The sequence below is a fragment of the Lissotriton vulgaris genome, chromosome 2_1 (assembly GCF_964263255.1).
Source record: "Lissotriton vulgaris chromosome 2_1, aLisVul1.2, whole genome shotgun sequence".
NCBI classification, from domain to species: domain Eukaryota; kingdom Metazoa; phylum Chordata; class Amphibia; order Caudata; family Salamandridae; genus Lissotriton; species Lissotriton vulgaris.
Window position 1 is genome coordinate 1,365,074,558 of NC_141687.1, and position 18,845 is coordinate 1,365,093,402.

Consider the following 18,845-nt stretch of genomic DNA (forward strand, 5'->3'; position numbering starts at 1 on the left):
TTTGCGGGTGGCTGCAGGGGTCTGGGGCCATTGCTGGGAATGTCTAATACGGGATCAAAGTGGTTTGGACAAAATCGGAGGTGAAAATTTGTTTGCATTTTTGCTGACTTGCTTGTATTTGAGGTGCTGTTTGGGGGGTTCCGGGTGTTTGTGGGTGGGTTTTGGGGTCTGGGAGCATTGCTGGGTATGGATACTCTTGATTGCAAGAGGTTTGAAGCAAATCCATGGTGGCAAAGGGGAGTTAGGGCCTAGCTGCAGAGCGCGCTGAGTTATTTTGGAAATTTGCCTGAAAATGTAAAAGTCCCCATTTTTGTAGTTTTGCTTTTTGGCTGTTTGGGGGTCTTCTACTTGTTTCCGCCTGGGTTGAAAGGTCCGGGCCTTTGCTGGGAAGGTCTAATACCGGATAAAAGTGGTTTGGAGAAAATCGGAGCATAAAAAGATTTTGCGCTTTTGATCACTTGCCTGTCTTTGGGGTGCTGTTTGGCGAGCTTTTAGGTTGTTGTGGGTGGGTTATGGGGTCTGGGAGCACTGCTGGCACAGTCTATTGTTGATTGCATTTGTTTTTGAGATGGGTATGGATACTTTTGATTGCAAGAGGTTTGAAGCAAATCCATGGTGGCAAAGGGGAGTTAGGGCCTAGCTGCAGAGCGCGCGCGGAGTGATTTTGAAAATTTGCCTGAAAATGTCGAAGTCCCCATTTTTCTAGTTTTGCTTTTTGGCTGTTTGGGGGTCTTCTACTTGTTTCCGCCTGGGTTGACGGGTCCGGGCCATTGCTGGGAAGGTCTAATTCCGGATAAAAGTGGTTTGGAAAAAATCGGAGCATAAAAAGATTTTGCGCTTTTGATCACTTGACTGTCTTTGGGGTGCTGTCAGGCAAACTTTTAGGTTGTTGTGGGTGGGTTATGGAGTCTGGGAGCACTGCTGGCACAGTCTAATGTTGATTGCATTTGTTTTTCAGGAAATCCATGGTGAAAAGGGGAGTTAGGGCCTAGCTGCACAGCGTATTTGGACTGAATTCCAGGTAGTAGGCCCATTTTTTATTTTTGCCAGTTTGGGGGTGTTCTGCTTTTTTGTGGGTGGCTGCCGGGGTCTGGGGCCATTGCTGTGAATGTGTAATACTGGATCAAAGTGGTTTGGACAAAATCGGAGGTGAATTTTTTTTTGCGTTTTTGCTGACTTGCTTGTCTTTGAGGTGCTGTTTGGGGGGGGTTCCAGGTGTTTGTGGGTGGGTGTTGGGGTCTGGGAGCACTGCTGGCACAGTCTAATGTTGATTGCATTTGTTTTTCAGGAAATCCATGGTGGAAAAGGGGAGTTAGGGCCTAGCTGCACAGCGTATTTGGACTGAATTCCAGGTAGTAGGTCCATTTTTCCTTCTTGCCTGTTTGGGGGTGTTCTGCTTCTTTGCGGGTGGCTGCAGGGGTCTGGGGCCATTGCTGGGAATGTCTAATACTGGATCAAAGTAGTTTGGACAAAATCGGAGGTGAACATTTTTTTGCGTTTTTGCTGACTTGCTTGTCTTTGAGATGCTGTTTGGGGGGGTTCTGGGTGTTTGTGGGTGGGCTTTGGGGTCTGGGAGCACTGCTGGGTATGGATACTTTTGATTGCAAGAGGTCTGAAGCAAATCCATTGTGGCAAAGGGGAGTTAGGGCCTAGCTGTAGAGCGCGCGCGGAGTGATTTTGAAAATTTGCCTGAAAATGTAGAAGTCCCCATTTTTGTAGTTTTGCTTTTTGGCTGTTTGGGGGTCTTCTACTTGTTTCCGCCTGGGTTGACGGGTCCGGGCCATTGCTGGGAAGGTCTAATACCGGATAAAAGTGGATTGGAGAAAATCGGAGCAGAAAAAGATTTTGCGCTTTTGATCGCTTGCCTGTCTTTGGGGTGCTGTTTGGCGGGCTTTTAGGTTGTTGTGGGAGGGGTTTGGGGTCTGGGAGCACTGCTGGCACAGTCTAATGTTGATTGCATTTGTTTTTCAGGAAATTCATGGTGGAAAAAGGGAGTTAGGGCCTAGCTGCACAGCGTATTTGGACTGAATTCCAGGTAGTAGGCCCATTTTTCTTTTTGCCAGTTTGGGGGTGTTCTGCTTTTTTGCGGGTGGCTTCAGGGGTCTGGGGCCATTGCTGGGAATGTCTAATACCGGATCAAAGTGGTTAGTGATTCTTAGGCTGCCCAAAAGGGCGCCCTCGAAGCTGGCACTCCAAAAATTACATTGGCTTCCAGTAAAGAGCAGAGTTGAGTACAAAGCCCTCTGCACATGTCATCGGATTTTGCATGGTAGGGCGCCCCGACCTCTGCAGAAACTGATCGAAGCCTATGAACCTTCTAGAGCGCTCAGATCTGCGGGCGGAGGACTGCTGAGGACTCCCAGGATAAAGAAAGCTCGTATGGGAGGTAGGTCCTTCAGGCACCTGGCCCACAACCACTGGAACAAACTTCCAGTGGATCTTCGCCTGGAACCAGCAGAAATGAAGTTTCGAGGCAAGTTAAAAACTTACCTCTTTACTAGATAATCTTGACCAGCCAGCACTGTTCTCCCTGTCTTATGTTTTTCTCACTGTCAGCGCGGGGACACGCCGGTGTGCGTAACTCAGCGCTCTACAAATGCCCCTATTATTATTATTATTATTATTATAGGACAAATTTGGAGGTGAATTTTTTTTGCGTTTTTGCTGACTTGCTTGTCTTTGAGTTGCTGTTTGGGGGGTTTGGTGTTTGTGGGTGGGTTTTGGGGTCTGGGAGCACTGCTGGGTATGGATGCTTTTGATTGCAAGATGTTTGAAGCAAATCCATGGTGGCAAAGGGGAGTTAGGGCCTAGCTGCAGAGAACGCTCGGAGTGATTTTGGAAATTTGCCTGAAAATGTCAAAATCCCAATTTTTGTAGTTTTGCTTTTTGGCTGTTTGGGGGTCTTCTACTTGTTTCCGCCTGGGTTGACAGGTCTGGGTCCATTGCTGGGAAGGTCTAATACCGGATAAACGTGGTTTGGAGAGAATCGGAGCAGAAAAAGATATTGCGCTTTTGATCACTTGCCTGTCTTTGGGGTGCTGTTTGCCGGGCTTTTAGGTTGTTTTGGGTGGGTTTTGGGATCTGGGAGCACTGCTGGCACAGTCTACTGTTGATTGCATTTGTTTTTCAGGAAATCCAGGGTGGAAAAGGTGAGTTAGGGCCTAGCTGCAGAGCACGTTTGGATAGAATTAAAAGAAGGCCGAAAATATTCTAAGTATGAGATTGTCCATTTTTGCTTTTTGCCTGTATGGGGGTGTTCTGCTTTTTGTGGGTGGGTTGGCAGGTCCCGGAGCTTTGCTGGGAAGGTCTAATATCGGATAAAAGTGGTTTGGAAAAAATCCATGCTGAAAAGCGTTTTGGCACATTAACTTAGGGCTCATTAGGGTTAGCACTAGCAGCAGGATTGCATGTGTTTCGAAGTGTTCTAGATTTTTGCAACTGAGTTCTGGGGTCTTAGAGCACTCGTGGGAATGTGTAATTTTGGTTGCAAGTGGTTTGAAGAAAATTCATGGTGGGAAAGGGGGGATTTGGCCTAGTTAAAGAAAGTGTTTGTCACTATTCTTAACTTAGGGCTCGTTCGGGTTAGCAGTATTGTATTGCATGTGTTTGGGCGGGGGGCTGTTTGTCAGGGGGTTTGCGAGTCTTGGAGCGATGCTGGGTATGGATACTTTTGCTTGCTTGCAAGTGGTTTGAATACAATCCATGGTGGGTAAGGGGGGATTTGGGCCTACTTTACTTTCAAAGTACGTTTTGTCACCACTTTCTAGTAGGCCTCGTTTTTGGAGATCTGATTGGGGGTCTTTTACATTTTTGCAACTGGGTTTAGTAAGGGTCTGGGAGCACTAATGGGAAGGTCTAATTTTGTTCAAAAACACAGTTTACAGTACACCTAGCTTGAGGGGAAATATCTGCAAAATTAATTTGCCCATACTTATTTATCCTTCAAAAGGAGACTCAGACAGAGTACGCACTTTCAAAAATATTGTACTGTCTATTAGGAAACTCAAAGTGTGACTTTTTGCAATACACAGCGAACATACCTTATATTTATTTGTCAGTGGTGTTCTAATATCACTTCCTGTTTTTCCACCAATAATTACAGGCCGGGTTTCAGCCTTTGCAATGGGAAAAAAAGGATGAAGTCAGGCTTCAAATTAGCGAGCTGCAATTCAGCATCCGCCAGGCAGGCAGTGGACAGGGTGCCTTCTGGTCACCAACATTGATGAACGGAGCGTCAGATGGAATGGAGGAGTCCCGCTAATAAGAGGAATGGTTGGATGCATGCAACTTACCAAATTCAACAGGACAACTACAACAACATACAGATACAGTATCCGTTCTTTTCTAATTATCTTTCAAGTAATGTTATTGCTGTGAACTTCTATGAGTGTGACTCTGCATTTCTTTGATCTCTGCTTCTAAATTCATCCCTACAGCCATTCTTTAGGTTTTACTTCTGCTATTTTTTAAACATAATTTAATGTAAGAAGTGTTTCTTTGAGTGCAGAGATAGGCAAGTGAAAACGCATAATTATTACTGCAGCCCAGTACTGTCGCATTCTGTCATTCACGGTTGTCGAGAGTACTACTTACTTTTCAGTAACCATGCATGCAGTAGTGCATGCACTTCCTTTATGTCACTTAAAAGATTTATGGTTAGCTTTGTACCCAAAGATTTGTTTATCTTCAATTATTGTTTGTCCATGCTGTGCTTTTTTTTTCTTCTCTCAACAAAACTTTCCCAAAAACCCCCATTCCCATTCATTTTCCAAACCCTAACCCTCTTCCCCCGGGCTGTGTGGTTTTGATTGATGTGTGACTAAATGACAGCAATAATTCCACACACTTGCTGGGGAGGATAAGATCATAGCAACAGGCTGGTGAAGGAATCCGAGGATATATTCTTACTCAGCTTGACACTGACTCACTATTGGCTAATGAAAGCAGATTTTCATGTGCGCCATCAACTTGATTGGTCATCAAGAACATCCTCCTCCTAGACGTGGCAAATTAATACGCTGCTGTGTCCTTCACCTTTAGTACTATTTCTTGTAGTAGTAGCCAATGTCAAAGAAATTCAACGCAGTACTAGTTATACTTTCAATACTTTACCATTTGTTAGGCTACATTGTGTTACTGTTCTAGTGTACTGTCACCTGCTATATTCTCTTTCATACTGTTCTAATGCTACGGTAAGGACAACCAAGGTTTCATTTTCTTTTTTTTCAGATGCTGCAACTGCCACTGTGTAACACCACAAGTACCACTGCATTGATGACATTTCATCCACCCAGGATTGGATTGCCAACCTTAATCGCCATTTCCCGTGCAGCTAGCCCTGTGCCTAGCTCTATTTCCAAACACAAATTACAGGTAAGATAAGCGTTTGGGGGAAGGTAGTATAATAGAGTATTAGGAGAGACGAGAGACTGACAGACCTAGGACTATTGAATTCACTTACTCTGTGACAGGCACTTAGTTTTGAAAACATTTGGGCAATTACTAGTACTTCCACAACTTGAATCAAGATACCACTTAAGTTTCAGGAAAACAAACTTACTGTTAAACCCCCACCAACCAGCCTCAAAAGCAGTAAAAAACAGGTATGCTAAGATAAAGTTTAAAGTATATTTATATATCCCTAACATAAATAATCTCCCGCAAGACCCAACCCACCACCCTTCCCGAACCCTAACTAATTTCCGTGAAAACTAAGTCCAAAAAAGTAGAAAACCCAACTCCCAATTCCCACCTCCCAGAAGTCTTTAAAAAAGGGGCAAGGGACAGTCTCCTCCTACTGCTGGCTGCTGTTGACTTTTCGGGCCAGGTCGGCATGCTCCTTGCGGAGGGTCTCGAGCAGGGTTTTGGTGTTGAGGAGCTCCTGCTCGAGGTAGGACACCCTAAGTGAAAGGCAGTGCACGCGTGCCTTGCACCTGCTGTGGGGGGCAGCTGATTTCTTTGCTGCCCGGCAGTGGTGGGTGGCTGCGGTACCCCGGCTCCGTACCGCTGGAGACCTGCTGCGCTGACTGGCTGACCCAGGGAGCGCGGAGGAGGATGCAGGTGTCGCCGTGGATGTTGTCGACGTACTCTGTGTGTCCTCCTCCTCCTGGGCCACCAGCCGCCGATATTTGGCGACAGTACCCTCCAGCCTCTGTTGCCAGGCCATTTTAGCCAGCTCCTTGAGTGTTGGTTTGGAAGGAGCATCTATATGAAGAAAGAAAGACATAGTCTGTAACCAATGCTCTTTAAGATTATCACAAAATGATTCAGCAGAAAGTTGTGTCACAGTAGAACTAGCAACTTGCAAGCGCATTACATAACTATTGTGGCGAGTATCTATCTAACCTCCCACTTCTTCATCCTTGCTCTAACATTAGTGGGAGTTTAATGGAATGAGTCCATAGTGCTCGTAGAATTGATTCCTTAGAGTCGACTATGACAGTACACCAGTCTTCTTCTTCTTCTTATCTCTTGTTTAGCAAAATTGGTACGTTAACTTCTGCAAGCCGGTAAATGCCAGCGCAGACAACTTGCACCCGAGAAAAACAGACACCTGCCATGATGAGTGAGACAGACTTGAGTTACTGTACCAGTCCAGTACATGCAGGTGGTGATGCTCTTACTTTTCTATTACGGGTGGCACTGAGAATACTCTGTTACAAGAGCTACTGCTTAATTAATTTAACTTTCACCCTACAGTGCCAATGAATACTAGAAAAGGAAAATGAAGAAGATAAATAATCTGATTATCTATCACTGCACATGGTATGTATTTGCTTACATATGGGATGACTTTAGGTGCTTTGCTTTTTATTGAGTGAACAGTAATACATCCACACATGAATGACTGAGTTCTACTAAACTTATTAACAGAGGTAGTGAGTGGCCATCGTAGTAGCCAGATATATGCTGTGCTTGCAATACAAACTACTGCTACTATTCATGGTAGTATTCGGACAAAATTACAACTTCTTTTCCTTGCCTTTCCTACACTGGGACGGACGTGCGGGTGCGGTTTTACATGCTCTTCAAAGTAACACGTAGTTCATCCAGTGACCGTCTACTCTCTCTAGATACACATATGCTATTTAAGAGATAGATAGTACCATGATCCAGGCATCCATCCATTCAAACTATATGTCAATCATTCTTCTTCATGTCTCTCAACTGGACAAACCTTACGTTTTCTCATGGGAAAACAACCTTTTCATTTTATTTGGGAAACTGCAAGCCATATATCCGTGCTTGACTTGCATTTGAATTTCAACCAAAGCATATATTGCGCACACATACAGTTTCTGTTTCACCCACCCAGGCTGTTCTGCTTCCACCCTTCCTTGCTTCATCCTTCACCCAGCCATGCATCATATTCCTTCCCAGCTACCTCGGGCACCAAACATGTATCATTCTTCTTTGTCAGTCATCATTACTTTTAACTTGCTCGTCCTTCCACACTTACTTACACCCTTCTTTCGCTTTTCGTTCATCCCATCCATCAAGTTCATCTCAGATCTGATTTGGATTCTCGAAAAAAAAATTCACCGCTGAGTTGAAGTAAATTTAGAGGAGGCTACTACCTGGTTGATAAAAACTTTGTTCTAAATTTGAAAGTCTGCTTAACAGTATAGTAACTTAACTGTAGAACATATATACTACACCTGTGCAGGGAGCACACTATGCAGTCTGCAATCTCAATAAGTAAGGAATATAAGAGCTTACCACTGCCCGCCACTACTGTGGCAACCCGCACAGCAGTTTTGTCCGGAACTTGCACTGCCTCCTCCCCAGAAGTCTCCTCCTCCACCTCCGCGCTGGCCCCAGCATCAGATGTTCCACCTACAAAGTATATTTAAGAATGTTAGATGTCATAGACACACGCCACTCACTAGTATTTTGTCTAGGAATGAAGAAATGTGAATACAGAAACCAATCTAATGATTTGTGACTGTCTACTCTAAAGTAAAAATGTCCCTTTTTCCAGGGAAGGGTGTTGTCTTGCTGCACTTTTTGGCACAACTGAGGAATGCTTGCTTTTTAACACGCACCATTTTTCTCATAACAGACAGAAGCTTCACTTCTAAGAACAAATCATCATCACTAGGACGGAGTGACCAACGATTCAGCACCAAACAGAAAAATTAAAGTTCAAACCAGGTGAGGGCTCAGCTCGCCCACAATAAATGTGTGAAATAAATCACTAAGCACTTTTCCATTTTTAATCAACCGTTTATGTTTTATGACAAGCTTGATTTTAATAAATATTTTTACTTTTAATAAAGCTTTAAAACTTAAATAGACTCTGTGGTTTTTGGTCAAGAGTGAATGAGCAAAAGGTTTTGCAATTTGCAAGCATGAGTCCGTGCCTCTGACACTTCTGGACTCTGACTCCGTACTCTTGTCCTGCATTGGATAATCATCATTGAGGATCAATCATCGATGAATTCGGGAGCTAAATGACTCTGCCACACTATCTAGTCAGTAAGGAGATTGGGGGTTCTTCAAAGTCTGATATCACTGAAGAATGTGGAAAGTCTACCTGCGCCTATTATAATTGATAAACAATGCACTATTTAGTGTCCATAGTTCTGTTTGTGCAGATTTGTCCCTGCAACAGTAGTAGTATGGATTGTCCTCCTATCCAAACCAAAAGTAAAGTAGTATCTTATTCTTTCTTGGTGGTCATTCACCTTTTTATTGTTGGTAATTGGACTGCACTCAGTTCATAGAGCTATTGCTGACTAGAATGGGAGTTTCGTTTAACACCTTTTGCCAAATGTGCAATCTTAGTTAGCAACACAGACAGACTAATAAGAATAATCTAGTAATACCACACGGAGTCATAGAAGAGGTAGGAAAAGAATTTAGATACAGTCTACAAGAAGATCAAAGACAATTTAGAAAAAATTGAGTGAGGAACGCTAGGAAAAAATAGGTACTCTATATTAAAATTAAAACTTACCGGGGCCAGCAAAGGAGCCCTCGCCTGACCGATCCTGGCCTTGAACAGCAGCAGCAGCCGATAACCCCTCCTCCTCTGTCCTCTTGCCCCTGGGGGGAGCTGATGTACAACTTGAAAGAAAGAAAGACCCGAAAACATGGATGATTGTTGTCAACCAAATCAAACATTTCAAAAGAACAATAACAAAATATTTTAGCGAAATAGCAAATAGACAATTATTCCAGGGGATATATTGACCTATCTCATGTGGTCTACTACGATATTAGTATTGCTTGATTTGCGGACCGTCGACTTGGAAAGTAATGTAACTCACTAAACAAACTACTAAAAAGGTTCGCCTAGGACTGGCAGGCAGCAGTCCGCAGCAGGCGAAGTGACAAAGTCCATCGTGATTGCAGATCAGCGACAACACAAAAAAGTTCCCTACTACATTAACCAGTCATTAAAATACTCAAACTATCAATCCACCACCACTATTTCTTATTATTGCCAGGTGTACAAAGCAAGGACAGGACTTGAGTCTGTAGGGGCAGATTTACAAGCCCCTTGCGGCTCTTTTGCTCCATTGTTGCGTGACTTTTGTGACGCAGCGGCAGAACAAAAGAGGTGCCATGGTGCGGCGTATATTAACAACGTGACACATATGGGAGATGCATCACGTTGTAAAGCCCTGCGCCATCAGGGGGCGTTCCGGCGCAAGGGAGGGCGTTCCTGCGCAGGAACTCATCCTAAAAATGGCTGAAGGAAATCTACAAGATTTCAATCAGTCACTTTTAGGACAATGATGCATGACTCAAACCCTGTGCCTGCTTGAAGCAAACGTATGGCTTGACGCAGCATTGGGGCGATAGAGCACCCCAGAGCATTGCTGGAGCTGCGCCATCGTTGCGATGCAACTCCAGCAATGCGCCGCCTTTACGGCACAGATGCGTAACGCTTCGGTGATGTTTTGGGCCCATGGTGCACTGCATTGTAAATACGGCGCACCATGGGTGGTGGTGGCGTGGCGCACAATTACTGGCGCATCCCTGCTACTTTGCAGGGATGCGCCCGTAATTGAAAATCTGACCCTTGGTGTCTAGCAGTACGCAGTACTTTAAACTACACTCATACATAATTTCTCAGGCCAATGAAATGAACACAAAATCAAAAACAAATAAGCATAGTAGTAACGCTACTGAGAAGGAGAGCAGTGCACCGTAAATGCACAGAAGATTTTGAAATATAATTTACCTACAATGTAATCGGCAGCCTTATTGCTCTTGGTAAAAAACAAAAAATTGCAATATAATAACACACATAGCAGGAGAAAACAGAGTAGTGATGAAATAGCTACTACTACTCATCAAGCCCGGGGATCTCGAGACCGAGCAGGTCGACCAAGTCGCGTTATCGGTCCAGGAGATCTGTCCAACGGTGGGTGGCCTGGTTGTAGGTGCGCCGGACCCGAGAGTGTTGATACATGGCCCGGCACACCTTCTCCCACCGCTTCCTGCACTCCCGGATCCCGTAGCTGCTAGCGATCTTGCCGCCTGCCATGATGGTCCTGGGGAGGCGGTGCTGGACATAAAACACTAGTGCGGCCACCTCCTCCGCGCTAAAGATCTCACGGGCTGTGATTTGCTCACCCCTCAAACGCCCGCACGGGAGCTGGTGCAGGACCCTTCCTCTTCTCAGGCTGCTCCCTGGCTCCCTTTACCATGGTCTGGGCAGAAAGGAAGGTAAATAAGAAATAAGAAATAGAATATGGAAGAAGAAAAGAAAAGAGTTTAAAAAAGTAGTTTAAAATTAACCAAAAGTAGCAGAAAACACAAAAATATAGAGCTAGAAAAATAGAGGGATAGATAATAAGTAAAATAGATTAAAAAAAAACTTCAAACAAGCAAAGGATGGCAGAGGTTGACAGAGGATAAAGAAAGCATGCCCAGAACCATAGCAATGAATGAAAAACAAGATGGCCGTGCCCATTCATGACCGCATGGGTAAGTTCGCGCAAGATTTCCCTGGCGATCACACGCGAACTTGTACTAGCGAGCTGCACACATTGCGAGATTACACATAGCGCCCGGAAACGGAAATACGTCAGTCAAAAAAGATGGCCGCGCTCGTGCAAATTCGCGCCCCGCAAATCCTCCGAAATTGCAGAAAAACTATTTTTGCAAAACTGAAAGCACTCAGCAGGTGCAAAAGTTCAAGCTCATCATTAGTAACCATTCCCTGTAGTGCTTCCTGAGGGCCCCCTCCAGAGTTCAGTTGCCTACTTGCAAATATTCTATGACCCTGCTCTGACCCTCACAGCAGGCTCAGAGAATAGCTACAAGTATGCCACAAAGGTCCTGTTAAAAAAAATTTACACTGCAACAGAAAGCAATTACAGATAAGGAAGCAGGTGCCAGACTGGAAGTTCAAATTCAGTGACATATTAATCAACCCCTAATTCATTCATGTCAGTTGGGGCAGTGCAGGTGTGCTTTTCCCCCCATAATCTACAGTGATCGAACCAGAGGGTGGCAGTGATGTACCAGAGGGTGGCATGGGTGAGATAGAGGGTGGCAGTGGTGAAACAGAAGGTGCTGTGATGAACCAGACGTAGAAACAACTTGGTCGCGACCGTTGCGACCCGATATGTAAGTTTGCGTTTGCGAACTGGTAGAAAACCCTCGCGAACTGGCAGAAACCCTTGCGAACACAAAAAAGAAAAAAACGCGAATTCGCAAAAGTTCACGGATTGCGAATTCGTGAATACGCAAATTCGCGAATCGCAAATTTGCATAATTCGCCCATGCAAAATATGGAAGAAATTACCTTATTGAATTGTTATTGAGCCTTTGTTCTTGATCCTAAGTCCAAAAATTATTTTGTTTAAAAGCTCCCATCGATCACCTGTCTAAAAAAAATTCAAAATCTATAATTACCATTTTGGTTGTAGAACTGATTCTCTAACTAATAATGTGGCAGCAACCATATACCCTATTTAATGGGAACAGTTTCTTATCAATTCAACTTCTACTTCCACTATATCTATTTATATTTTGTTTGTGATAAGCATGTACCTTATTATATATCAATGAATTCTTATTCACGTTATACAATCTTCCAAATTCTTTATCCTGTCATCTCTAGCTCAATCAAGTATACCAAGTTCTGCATAAAAAAGTATATATACCAATTTCATCTTTTAGTGATAAACAACTAACCCCAAGTGTGACTCAGCTCTATTCTCAAACTCTGGAGGCTATCTCTGCCCCACCAAGGACAATTATATAGTTTATTCAAAGTACTTGTTCATATTAACACAGTGAATTATCAAAATTCCCTTTCCCCTGACTGTTACTCAGGCTATCTCTGCACCACCAAGCATAATTATACCCAATCTAGTGGTTTATTCAAAGTACTTGTTCACATTAATATACTGAATTATCAAGAAATCCCCCTTCCCATGACTGTTAATCACTCCCAAAGTGAACTATTCAATACTAAAAAATCAATATGTCTCCCTTAACTGCCTCCATTTTCCTTACTGAGACCCCAAGCACATATTATTCTCACTGTCATGACATTGGTAAGTCGTTCCCCAGAACAGCCGGTCCAATAACTCCCACCATCTCAAAACCACTTGCTAACTCTTTATTTTTAAAGAGCAAATACACCAATCATCTTTCATTTCCAATAATCGTCTAAACCAATGGCATTCGGGGGGCGTGGCCAAGATGGAGGAGTGAGCGGTCTCACTGCTCCGGAACTCCCACCGACGGCCTACATCACCACCGGCATATTGGTCGTACCAGCTACAGTGGGCCCAAAACTTGCGGGGGACTTGACCCCGGGCTGGGTGTGCAGCGTTTGGGGGCGAAAGGAGGTAGCTGGAGTGGCATTCTGGCTCCGAGCCGGGAACCGCTTTCAGCGACGGTGACCAGCAGAACGGAGAGGCCGGGGGCTGCGACCGAGGAACGGAGGGCCTTGGACGCTGCTTCTTGCCCTGCTTGAGAGGGTAAGACCGCAGGACGTGGCCGGCGCTGAGGATCCGCGCTGCAGGAGTGCTGACGGGGGAGGTCCGGTCTCCCCCCGAGGTGAGGACCTGCGGCTGCGCAGGTCACCAGGGTGGGCCGCCATCTTGTGAACGGCCCGGAGTGCTGGTGGTGGCCGGGTGAGAGGATCGCCGGCAGAGCCTTGGACCCCTCCGTGTTGGTCTGGTGGCAGTGCTTGGTGGCCCCCCGGTGATGGAGAGACAGGGCAGGGCCCACATTTTGTGAGGAGACTGCCGGGACTGGCTCAGCATGAGCGCAGGAGCGAGCCCGCTGGGGACGTCGCAAGGCGGAGGGCCTGGAGAGCGGCGCTTGGCTGGGGGTGCCTGGAGCCCTTTGTGCGGCAGGGACGGCACCTCGAGTGTGCAGGTGTGGAGACCCACCAGAGCGCTGGTGAGCGGTGAGCCTGAAGTCGGGCCTATCGACGAGCCTGTCGGTTGGCAGGAAAGGACATGGAGGAGCCCATTAACGAGAACCTGACGACGCCACTGGTGAGTGGGGCTACGGATGGTGGAGCGGTGCTGAGCTGCAGCACAGACTGGCGTGCCGCTTTCCACTGGCCTACAGGTCAGAGCGGCCATGTCCTCCAGAAACAGGAAAGAAAAGACCATTAAAGACTTGTTTCTTAAAGCGCAAGCAGATACAATGGCCTCCACCACAGCGGCGAGGTCTCAGGGCCCGAAGGCAGGGAAGGCAGATGGGACGGAACCCATCACTAAGGCGTTTCTCGAATCCATGTTTGTCGCTTTAAGGGAGGACATTCACACCCTCAAGCAAGAGTTCGCATCAGAGATTCGAGAGGTCAGACGAGAGGTGGATGGCATTGGAGAGAGAGTAGCTGATCTGGAAGGTAAAAGCGATGGGAAAGACATGGAGATAGCGGTTCTGCAACAGGAGATTCTCCGGATCCATGATCAACAGGTGGACCTCCAAACACATGTCGAGGACCTGGAAAACAGGTCCCGGCGCCACAATATACGCATCAGAGGGGTGAGGGTGGACGAGGACACGAAGATCTCTTCTCCTATTCCAGAGAACTTTTCAATCACATCCTGGGCAGGCCACTGGAGACAGAGCTGAGAGTGGACTGAGCACACAGAGTCGGGCCCCCAAGAGCACCGTCGGCCCTGTCGCCAGACATATTACACTGTGTCCAAGACTTTCGTACTAAAGAGGCCATCCTCCAAAAGGCGCGGCAGCTGCTGCCTCTGCAGTTTCGGGGACAATCCCCTGTACTTAATCAAGATCTATCTGCCCTTACCCTACAGAGGTGGAGATCCTTCAAACCTATCACTATGCACCTCCAGAAACGCAACATCCCCTATAGCTGCGGCCATCTGTTCTGGCTGGTATTCCGCATGGATAATAAGCTGTACCAACTGCGTTCTTTGTTGGAGGCTAGCAGGTTGCTGGGTGTGGAACTGCCAGAGCCGGAAGGTGGAAACGAGGATTCTTAGGAGGAGACTGATGATTCCAGATCCAGATGGCGTCAACAGGGCCGCAGACGGCGTCTCAGGAAACCCCGAGCCACAGAAGTCATGGAGGGCAGGAGGTCGGCTTTGGAGGCAGTTTCTACTGATCTTCCCAGCACCCAGGCAGGCTGACTCTAGACTCTATACCTGGCAGATTGTTTGATTTCCTAATGCCCAGGCTGTTGGTGGGAGGGAGGGGCATTCCTGTTGGAGAACCACCCCGATATGCTATCACTGATCAACCATGGTTGATGGACTAAGTGGTTTTGTCTTTTTTTGTTTCCTTCACATGTTTTGCAGTTTGGGAATTGTTGGGGGGGTTGAGGGAGGGTGTCCTGTGCTCCATGTTCGCTTTTTATCTAGTGCTAGCATAACTCCGAGTGTAAGGGCTGCCTTCCCATATCTAGGGATTGCCTGCATTAGCGGCACCAAGCGTAGCTCCTCAGGTATGAACCTGACCCTGCTGATTAATGAGTATGCCTGCTTCCACCCTTAGGATTCTTACCCTCAATATGAGGGGACCTAACAATCCAGTAAAGCGCAGGGCAGTATTGTCATGCTTAGAGAACACACAAACTGACCTATGTTTACTTCAGGAGACCCATTTTCTGGCGCGTGACTGTTATAGGCTGCGGTCCGAGGTTCCCCACTCAGTTCTTCTCCTCCTGCTCTACCAAGATGGCTGCGGTGGCGATTTTGGTGGCCCAGCGGTTTAAGGGGGAGGTACTCCATAAAGGTGCTGAGATTAAGGGGAGGCTTCTGACCTACCTCTTCGCCTTAGGCGGTCTAACGTTCACTGTTGGCCACCTGTATTCCCCCAATGAAGGCCAGGAGAAGTTTCTACAGACTGCTCTTACTGAAGCCGCAGCCACTACGGACCGTAATATCATCCTAGGGGGCGACTTAAATCTTGTTTTTGACAACCTTTTGGACAGATCCAGTCAACGCACTTAACAAGTAGGTGCACTGTCGGAGGAGGGACTCGGGCGGCTGCATGACTTGGGCCTTTATGATCTTTGGCGTAGTTTTCACCCCCTGGAAAGGGAATACTCTTAATACTCTAATGCACACAAGACCTACGCAAGACTTGATCATCTACTGACTTCAGGCCCAGTACTCTGGTTTACGACCACAGTCAAGATGGGGGTAGCCTCACTTTCGGACCTTGCCCCAGTAATCGCCACTCTCACCCTTCCACGCACATCGCGCCCATCTATCTCATCCGTCACAAGCGTTGGCCTCTCTTCAAACGATAGCCACGGCCGCTGAGAAGGAGGTATCTCTTCCGAAGTATTACCAAGCCTACGAGGCTGTTTTCAGCGACAAAGAAGTGGAGGTGCTCCCTCCACATCGAACATATGATTGTCGAATCCAGTTGGTACCAGGGGCAGAAATTCCCAATGGTCGGATACACGCTCTCACGGTGCCTGAAAACGAAACTTTACGGGCATATCTAGATAAATATCTTGCCCATGGATATATCCATCCTTCAAGATCTCCCGCGGCTTCGCCGCTATTTTTTATCCCGAAAGCGAATGGAGAAAAAAGATGCTGCATAGATTACAGGGCGTTGAATACCATCACCGTTAAGAATCAGTATCCCCTGCTGTTAAAACCTGTTTTGTTGGAACAGGTACGATCAGCAACAATATACACAAAGTTGGACCTCCGAGGCGCCTATCACCTTGTACGTATGCGACAAGGTGATGAGTGGAAGACTGCCTTCAAGCCGTGATATGGGCTTTATGAATACCTGGTGATGCCCTTCGGGCTGTATAACGCCCCGGCCGCGTTTATATTCTTCCTAAACGAAGTAGTGAGAGCATTCCTGGACCATCACATCGTTGTGTATATCGATGATATACTAATTTACTCGAACTCCGCAGAAGAACACATATCTCACGTCAGGTCAGTTTTGCGAGAGCTACAGAAACATCACTTATATTGCAAGATCACTAAATGCGAATTCCATGTAACAATGGTGGAATTCCTGGGAGTGATGCTCACCCCCTCTGGGCAAGTGATGGCAGAACGGAAAATCCTGGCAATAAAAGAATGGCCTCGTCCATGTAACATCAAAGACATCCAGAGCCTGTTAGGGTTCGCTAACTTTTACAGGCGCTTCATCCAAGGATTCTCTGGCATAGTGGCCCCTTTAACCCGACTTACGAGGAAGAACGTACCATTTGTGTGGGATGCTGAAGCTCAAGAAGCCTTCGTTCAGTTAAAATCCTCCTTTTCTACAGCAACGGTGCTCACTCATGCCAATCCTGATCTGCCTTTTACGGTAGAGGCAGATGCGTCCGAAGCTGCTTTAGGGGCGGTGTTATCGCAGAGAGAAGAAGCCACGGCCAGTTGCATCCCATCGCCTATATGTCGAGAGTTCAATTACACGATTGCGGAGAAGGAACTGCTGGCCATCCGCAACGCATTCTTGGAATGGAGACATTGGCTGTTGGGAGCAAAACATCAAGTCACCGTATACACTGATCACCGGAATCTGCAGTTTATGCGGGCAGCCAAACATTTGACTCCCCGACAATTACGCTGGATGTTGTTCTTTGAGGAGTACCGATTCATTGTTACCTACAGACCTGGTGCCCTCAATAGAAAGGCGGACGCCCTAACACGACAGGAGAACCCAACTCTACACACCACTACCCGTGACAGAGCCATTATCAAACCATCTAACATCATAGGCGTAACTCATTCTCACAATTTTTTGGCCCTGAAAATGCGGCAGAACCCGGCAATTGAAGGGATCAAGTTTGGTGGCTATATCCACAAACTCTGTTTATATGCTGACGATGTGCTTATCTCACTAACTAACCTGAAGACAGCCTTACCAGCGTGCATGGCAGATTTGGACACCTTTGCTCGGGTGGCCAGATTCAAAATAAACACAGACAAGTCGATAGCCTTGGATCTCTCACTGTCCCCTACCACCCGGGAATATCTGCAGAGACTTTTCCCCATCCAATGGGCTTTGGATACCGTCCCATATCTGAAGATACAGTTGGCCTCCTTGCTCCCTGCTATGGTTGCCACCAACTACGCCATCTTTCGCGGGAATATCCGACGCGAGGTTGGCCGGTGGAAGCACTACCCTCTCTCTTGGTTAGGCAGGATCGCAGAGGTTAAAATGACTATTTTGCCCCAGATCCTCTACCTATTCCACACCCTCCCTCTCCGGCCGCCTGTTGGCTGGATTCGTCAGAAGCAATCCGACTTGTCCCAGTTTATCTGGAATGGCCGGAAGCCGCGAATGCGGAGATCACTGGTGACGCTTGCCCCGGAGATGGGAGGACTGGGCATTCCCGACCTCCAACTGCACTTTCAAGCGGCACAATTGCGATACCTAGTTGAATGGAGCACATGGGAATCAGAGAAACATTGGTTGTTTCAAGATCAGACGGAGGCGGCATGACCTGCGCAAGCTCCACAGGCCACTTGTATGCCTCACACATAACCCGGGTTCCTCTTGAGCTGTGGGATGCCACTAATATCGCACATGACCTGACAACCTTCCCGTGTCCCCTCACCCTGTTGGACGATAACCCCGAATTCACTCCGGGTGCAGATAGGGTGGCTTTTGCACATTGGAGGCCTGCTGGTTGTCGGTTTCTGTATCACATGTATGGAGCGGAGGGGGTTCCGTTTTCCCAATTTAGGCAGGAGTACGGCTTCCCAGAGACTGAACGACTAAGGTATCTGCAGGTGCGGCATTGGGCATTACACCCGTAGGTCCGCGCTAGCGCAGATAGAGGCTTATCCTCATACAAAAGATGGCTCATCACTCACACGACAGACTCCAAACTCATCTCCGATCTCTACAAGATGTTACAGACCACACAGGTGTACATTCAAAACCCGAGTAGGGAGCGATGGGAAAGAGAACTGGGCAGGACCCTCAGTCACAAAGAATGGGGGGAGATATACTATAGGGCCAGACACTCTACATACCACATGGGGCTCATGGAGACATTCACGAAAGTTGTGACATATTGGTATTATACCCTAGACAGACTACACGCAATGGACCGCAGCCAAGAGGCGAATTGTTGGCGTGGCTGTGGCCAGACTGGCAACCTGGTGCACTTGTTGTGGGAATGCATACACATTCAGTCCTGTTGGGCTAAAGTGTTAGATGAAATAGATAAGCACTTTGAGACGGAAATCCCGCGCTTCCCAGCTTATGTGCTACTAGGTCTACCTAATCCCCTTACCTACCCTCTAAAATCCCGCAGGGGCAGACAAATGGCTATCGCACTAGGCTCAGCGGTTCAAAATATACTTACACATTGGCGTACTCCCACTATACCCTCCTTTGTAAAATGGCTTCACTGATTATGGCACGTGCTCGGGATGGAGAAACTGTCCCTTACTATT